Source organism: Hydra vulgaris, chromosome 04 (assembly GCF_038396675.1).
Source record: "Hydra vulgaris chromosome 04, alternate assembly HydraT2T_AEP".
NCBI lineage: Eukaryota > Metazoa > Cnidaria > Hydrozoa > Anthoathecata > Hydridae > Hydra > Hydra vulgaris.
Genome location: NC_088923.1, coordinates 48,992,336 through 49,000,000, shown reverse-complemented (window position 1 = coordinate 49,000,000; position 7,665 = coordinate 48,992,336). Strand labels below are relative to the sequence as shown.

General features: G+C 26.6%; 1 long non-coding RNA gene across 1 annotated transcript in view; it reads left to right on the top strand.

Moving 5' to 3' along the window:
- The window catches only part of LOC136079878 (uncharacterized), a 28,001-nt gene extending 21,077 nt beyond the window's left edge, over positions 1-6,924 (top strand). Inside the window, exon 4 of the long non-coding RNA XR_010638300.1 lies at positions 6,756-6,924. This is a non-coding gene — a long non-coding RNA (uncharacterized LOC136079878). The remainder of the gene's footprint in view (positions 1-6,755) is intronic.
- The last annotated feature ends 741 nt before the right edge of the window (positions 6,925-7,665 follow it).

Below are 7,665 nucleotides of genomic sequence, written 5' to 3'. Positions count from 1 at the left end.
ATTAAAAATACTCTAAATAGATTAAAAATAAAGTTTTAATTTTCTTTTAGTGGTTTTCTAATTTTCTATTCTTATTTTATTTGCGCATTTTTGTATTCACATTGTGTTTCCACGTGCACATTCCATAATAGAAATTAGTGACTATTAACGACTTCAAACTGCTCATTCATTACGTTAGTGCAAAAGAGAACGACGTAGTGCTTTTTATATTTTATATTAGTGCTTTGATAATAGTATATCTTTAATAAAAAATCTTTTTTAAATATTTTATGAAAATAAAAAAATAATCTCGAACTATTGGACGAGCTTTATTTTATACGCTCGTTATAAGCTGAACGAGCGTTGTTTATCGCGCCTAGAACCTTTGAAAATACCGTTTACGAGCGCGTTTTACGAGCGGAGCGCGATCGCGCTTGCTTCATCACAAGCCCTGTATATATATATATATATATATATATATATATATAATATATATATATATATATATATATATAAAATTTATATAAAATTCTTTTCCAATAAAGTAAATGTCTTTCATTGTAAGAAAAAATATGCCCCTCTTCAAATTTTGTTTTAAATGCTGCAGAACTGCTAGTGAAAGTAGTTGAGAAAAGAAGAGAGTGATCCTGGACTGGTATCACAATATGGTATGTCAGATGATAATACTCTTCAGTTTTTATTTGTTTAAACTAGTGTAATGAGATCCACATTTAGTAAGTTTCCTGAACACATTTGTATTGACACCACCTACTGTCTCAACAACAGTGATATGCCCCTGGTGTCATTTTTATGCGTGGATGGGAATGGATTTTCCCATATAATTGCTTTTGCTTTAATTGCCAATGAGTCAGAAGTGATGCTTGGTCAAATTTTTAAAACCTTTAAAGCTTTTAATACTTCTTGGAATTCCATTAAAACATTTATGATAGACAAAGATATGAGTGAATTAACAACACTGGAGCAATATTTTCCTAATAGTTTTTGTGAAATTTGTTTGTTTCATGTTAAAAAAGCTTTCAAGAAAAAGATTGCAGACTTATCATGTACCACTGATATTAAAAGACAAATTTCTGTATACCTGGATACACTTTGTCATTCAAGAGATCAGTCAATATTTGAAAAACAGAAACAGTTGCTTTTGTCTCTTGATGAGTGCTTAGCAGAATACTTTTTAAATAATTGGGATCATATGCGTGATCGTTGGGTTTTTTATAAACGAGCAAAACATTTAAACTTTGGCGACACCACTAAAAATAGAATTGAATCTTATCATCAGAAATTAAAAAGTGTAAAAACTCACCCAATAGATTTGCATCAGTGTCTTAATAAAATATTTTTTTAAATGACATGTTTTTAGAGGAGTGCAAATTCAAGCAAATTAAAAGTTTAACCAAAAAATACTTTTCTGAGTTGTCCTACCTTCACAACATAATTACACCATATGCTATAAAACATGTATCCCTTGAGCTTGTAAAAAGTACACAGTATGATTTAATTTTGCAATCTAACAATACTCACAACGTGATTATTGGTGACAACACTTATATAGTGAGTGAAAAGTTGTGTAATTGTAAATTTTTTATGAATATGTGCTTGCCCTGTCGTCATCTTATTGCTGTTTCCCAATAATTGGGTAATGAAAAGTTGAGTTTAGATTGGTTTATTCCAAGATGGCATGTTGCGAATAATTATATTGAAGGCTCACCTATTCCAAATGAAAATACTAAAGAAGAGAATTCTAATTTAAGAACTCCAGCACTAGACAAAATTCAGAAATATAAACTTATCAAGGTTTGCTCTGATAAGCTAGTAAACAAAATGGTGGAATTTGGTACAGAAACGTTCCAGTATTATCTAAAGCAGTTTGATAAATTTGAAGAGATGGTTAGTTATGACAAAAGATTTGAAATTTTCATTGAAGATCAACAAGTATCAGATAGTAAGACAACTTCTATCTCATCCGAAAGCTTTGTAGTGGCTCCTGGAAGTTCTAGTAGTTCAGTAAACAATGATCCTATGGAATCTTCTTATAAAAATACAATTATGAATGAATATCAAGATATTAAATTCTTTGTCAAAAATAATGAAGATCCATTCATTGATGACCATGTAAAAGATGAAGTCACTGGATTAGAGGATAATCATATTGATTTTACGACTGAAAGTATATATCAACAAGAACAGATAAATGAATCTTTAGATGTCCAAAGGTTAAAACTTATTAAACCACCACTTAGAGTTGCTAAAAGAAACAGGCCTAGGGGTTATGGCCAAACAGCGTTAAGGTTAACTAAAAAAACAGTAGTTTTTTTAGTTAACCTTAACGCTTTCTTAGTTTACTCTATGATGTCTACATACAAAATTACATGTAGATATCTATGATGTCTACATGTAAATATCTATGATATCTACATGTATATGATGTCTACATGTAGATATTTATGATGTCTACATGTAGATATATATGATATCTACATGTAGATATCTATGATGTCTACATGTAGATATCTATGATGTCTACATGTAGATATCTATGATGTCTACATGTAGATATCTATGATGTCTACATGTAGATATCTATGATGTCTACATGTAGATATCTATGATGTCTACATGTAGATATCTATGATGTCAACATGTACATATCTATGATGTCTACATGTAGATATCTATGATGTCTACATGTAGATATCTATGATGTCTACATGTACATATCTGTGATGTCTACATGTACATATCTGTGATGTCTACATGTACATATCTGTGATGTCTACATGTACATATCTATGATGTCTACATGTAGATATCTATGATGTCTATATGTAGATATCTATGATGTCTACGTGTAATTTAGAGACAACTATAAACTAAAAAAGTTACCTTAGTTTACTTATGCACATGAAGTAGAATGTTTTTTTCAATAAATTGCTGAAAAAAGTAATGAATTCATGATTATTTTAGATAGATGCTGGCAAGCCATAATGGGTTGCTTAGAACTTATCTAAAACATTTCAATCAAATAAACACTGCATTGAACTGATGAAATTATCGACTCTCCAAATAAATGTTGCCGTTGTATTTTGATGGCAATAGAAAGTTCTAATCTAAAAAATTTACTTTATAAATTGCACTAAATGTTTCATAAGCAAATAAGTATCGATTTCGATTTAACTGCTTATCCGACCAGCTTTATAGTGAAATAAATTACACTGATGGTATAATATATATATATATATATATAAATATATATATATAAATATATATATATAAATATATATATATATAAATATATATATATATATATATATGTATATGTGTATATATATATATATATATATATATATATATTTATATATATATATATATATATATATTTTATATATATATATATATATATATATATATATATATATATATATATATATATATATATATATATATATATATACATATACAGGGTGTATATGTATATATACACCCTGTATATGTATATATATATATATATATATATATATATATATATATATATATATATATATATATATATATTTACATATACAGGGTGTTAGCCAGCCTGATGGCCCCGCGTATAACGCGGTTTCCCAATTGGTTTAAAATTTCCAATCATAATTAAAAAAAAAAAAAATTAAATCAGTCTTAGATTTTAAGTGTTACGCTAGACTAGTAAAAAACGCAATTAATATGCACAACAAGGAAATGAATTAAGTTAATGAATTAAGAATTAAGATCGATTTTTTAATGTAAAAAAACGTGTCGTCATTAACAAGCAAGATCATTCATTCAAAAATAGAAAAAAAAAATTTTTTTATTTTTAATTGACGTCAGTTATTCTCCTTAATAAATTCTGTTTAATAAATTATTTTTGTTATTCAAAAACTCTTAATTTACATTCTTGCTGTTTATCTTAAGTTAGGAAAGTTACAAATAAAATTTGCAGAATAATAAATATTATAATTTAAAATAAGTTAATAACGTTTTTATATTAAAAGATTTATTATTAATTTCGGTAAAATAAATAAGCTGGTAAAGTTAACCGAAAATAACAACAACAAAAAATTAAAAATAAAACTTGCGTAAAACATAAAAGAAGATAATTAAGCAATATTATATTATTAATTATTAACCAATATTTACAATAATTACAAAAATTAAATTTTTTTTTAAATTTACAAATACAAAATTTACGTAGATATTTAATGTATATTTGTAAATTTAAAAAAAAAAAATCTGTTTTTGTATTTAAGTATATTTTTTTACTAAAATACCTAATTTACTAGATATTTAAATATGCCGATTAAATTTAGTTGCTGCCCTCGTACTGTGAAAGAATCTATATCTGCCCCTTAAATATCATTGTTACTTACTCGGTTTAAGGCGATTTTAAAATACCATAGCGCCTGTATGATATTTTGTTGACTACGACATATTTCCATTAAATGATCAGGTCTGTGAATCATAAAAAAATTTAATGATAAATTTTGCAGTATCATAAAATATAAATGTTTGAAGCGAAAATACCCAAACAGTAGATTCTTTTTTTTTTTTTTTACATCTTTTTTAAATCCCAATCGCTTGTCCAAATTCCAATAAGATTTTAAATAAATACGATTTTTAGGTAAAGTGAACATCATGGTTTAAAAATATGATCTGTTCTGATCGTTTATTGGGACTTTTTCTTATTGCAAGTTCTTTTTTGTTCGGAATTCTTGTATGTTTTGTAAAAATTGATAAAAATATTGTATTTTGACAACTATATAAAGCTAATATAGGTCAGAACCGATTAGAACTAGGATCTATAGTAAGTTAAGGAACTTTTTCAAAAGATTTTAACTAAATTCATGTTAATGCCGATGAGCGAAAGTGATCTAGAGGCTCTAAAATGGTTTTGTTTAAATTCACAATTAGAGGTAGTAAAAAGGATTAGAAAATTATATAAAAAAGAGAAAAGTTTCTTCAAATATTTACAAAACCTGAAGCGAAAAAAATTATATCTAAAGCTTTTGTTTGGACATAATATGCGTATAAAATCACGCTAATTTCAAATAAATAAATTCGAATAAATTGTAAATCGCCTTAACTATACCGAGTATTTAAATTAGGGTAGCATTATATTTGACAGAAATTGGCAAGCCAAACAAGTTTTTAATTGAAAGTTATTAAAATTTCGGAAACTTTCATTTAACTTTCATTTAAAAACTATCGATTTAAATAAGTTTTTTAACTTTTAAATTTATCTAATGATTAAAATTCTAATATAAAATATGATGAACAATAATACGATTACCTATATAAAAAAGTTAAAAAATTTTTTTTAAGTATTTTAAAATTTTTAGTTTTAAAATATTAAAGTATTAAAAAACTGAAATATTCAAAGTCTTTCCATATAATAAGGGTTGCCAAACATCTGGATTTTACGCAAATTATAATTTTAGGGATTTTACAAACCTTTAATAATTTTTTTTTACTGTTTTCCTTCATAAAAGCTGTAAATAACATATAATGTATAGTGTTTTTTATCGACTGTCGTCAATTAAAAAGTTGTTTTAGCAAGTTGAAAAGTTGCAAGAGGATCTTGGAAATTGTTTTGTTAAAACTTAGACACTATTTAGCATTTTATTTTACATTTATAATTTAAAAATGAAAATAAAAATAAAAGAAGACAATATATATACTAATCGTTTAAACCTTTTAAAACTGTATTTAAAAGCGATTTACGCAGTTAAAATAGTTTCAATGAATAAATTTATTAAGCATGTGGGAATCATCAAATGTGGGAATACCACATTTGATGAGACTCCACAGGGCTAGTCTACACCCTGATATATATATATATATATATATATATATATATATATATATATATATATATATATATATATATATATATATATGTATATATATATATATATATATATATATATATATATATATATATATATATATATATGTATTTATATATATATATATATATATATGTATTTATATATATATATATATATGTATTTATATATATATATATATATGTATTTATATATATATATATATATGTATTTATATATATATATATATATATGTATTTATATATATTTATATATATAAGCAGAGCTGTGCCTAGGGGGCTCAGCTGCAAATTTAGGGGCCCTTTTAAAAATGTAAGGTTTTTTATTATTTAGTATTATCTATTGGAAAGATTTTAAAGAATTTCGGGGCCTTTTTGAAGGAGGGGGGTGTTTGGATCGAGTAGCCACGGTACTGTTATATAAGGTTTCTGATGAGTCTTAATTGATGAAACTTTAGTGTGAAATGAAAAAGGTTTCGCTCTATTTTAAAGATTACATTTAAAAATTTGTAGCCCCCGGCAGCAGGCTGTTTCAGTATGTTGTCACACAGCTCACCTAAATCAGCAGTTTAAGATTATATTCAACATATTCAATATAAATATAAAATTATATTTATATAATAGTTTTATATTATTTATTTATCAGTAACTAAAGGAATGTTATCAATTTATTATATGAATCACAAGCGTGTGCTTATTTATTACAAGTACATTTTAAAACGTTTAAATAAATATCGATTATAAAATTAAAGATTATATTTTTCTTCCTTCGATGGTGAAAATTACATTTTTTATCTGAAGAGTTTTAGGAGAAATTGTAAGAGTTTTATAACATTAAATATAATTTGTTACTTATGAAATTCAAGACTAACAGTTAACTTTAATTTTTTTACAGGTCATGTAAAAACGAGATATTATGTAAAGAGGTTTTCAAAGAAACGTTTAAACAACAATTGAAAAGCTTCCAATTCGCGAGATAACCATGAAAGCATTCGATAAACTATTAAAGAATCGTTTAAAAGTTTGCCTAATTTCGACTGTAGTTTTAATTATTTTTTTTGAAATAAACTCAGCAAGTTATATATAAATTTGCTTTTTCTGTAAATTTTAAACATTTTAACGTAGTTTTTCATGATTTGCAATGGGTAATTCTCGTGGGACCCTTATGGGATACCCGTCATATGGGCCCCAGAGGAAAACCGCGGCCAAGATCCGGCGGGTCTCCGATGGGTTTTCCATATGGATCCCAGTTGCAAACTTAAATAGGCCTCTTACGGTTTTAAAGTACGGGATTTAACTAGGATCCATACGGGATACCCAGCGGGCATACCCATATGAGCCCCATATGGGAACCGCGGCCAAGATCCGGTGGGATACCGTTGGTCATCCCATACGGGACCCAGTTGACAACCCATATGGGCCCCGTTCGGTACCCGTATGTCAATGTTGGATGGGATGCTGCTCTGCGAGCTGAAATTAACTTGAACCCTAATAAGAACGATGTAATAAATGCTGCAAGACAAGGAAGAATGCATTGTATAGCAAAAGGTAATGTTATTCCAGATAATAATAATTTATGAGAAATGAACCAGATCTGTCAACAACGATGCTAAAAAAATTCCTTATGAAAGTTATTGTCTATGTTGCGATAATGAAAAGGCAGTTTTAACTCCACTTTCACCATTTCCGCAAGCTTTACAAGATTTATTTACATGGATTTATACAGATCATAAATTCAACATGAATTATCTTATTTATATTAGAAGTTATAATGACTGTCTTTTTTTTGCTTCTATTACAGCTAA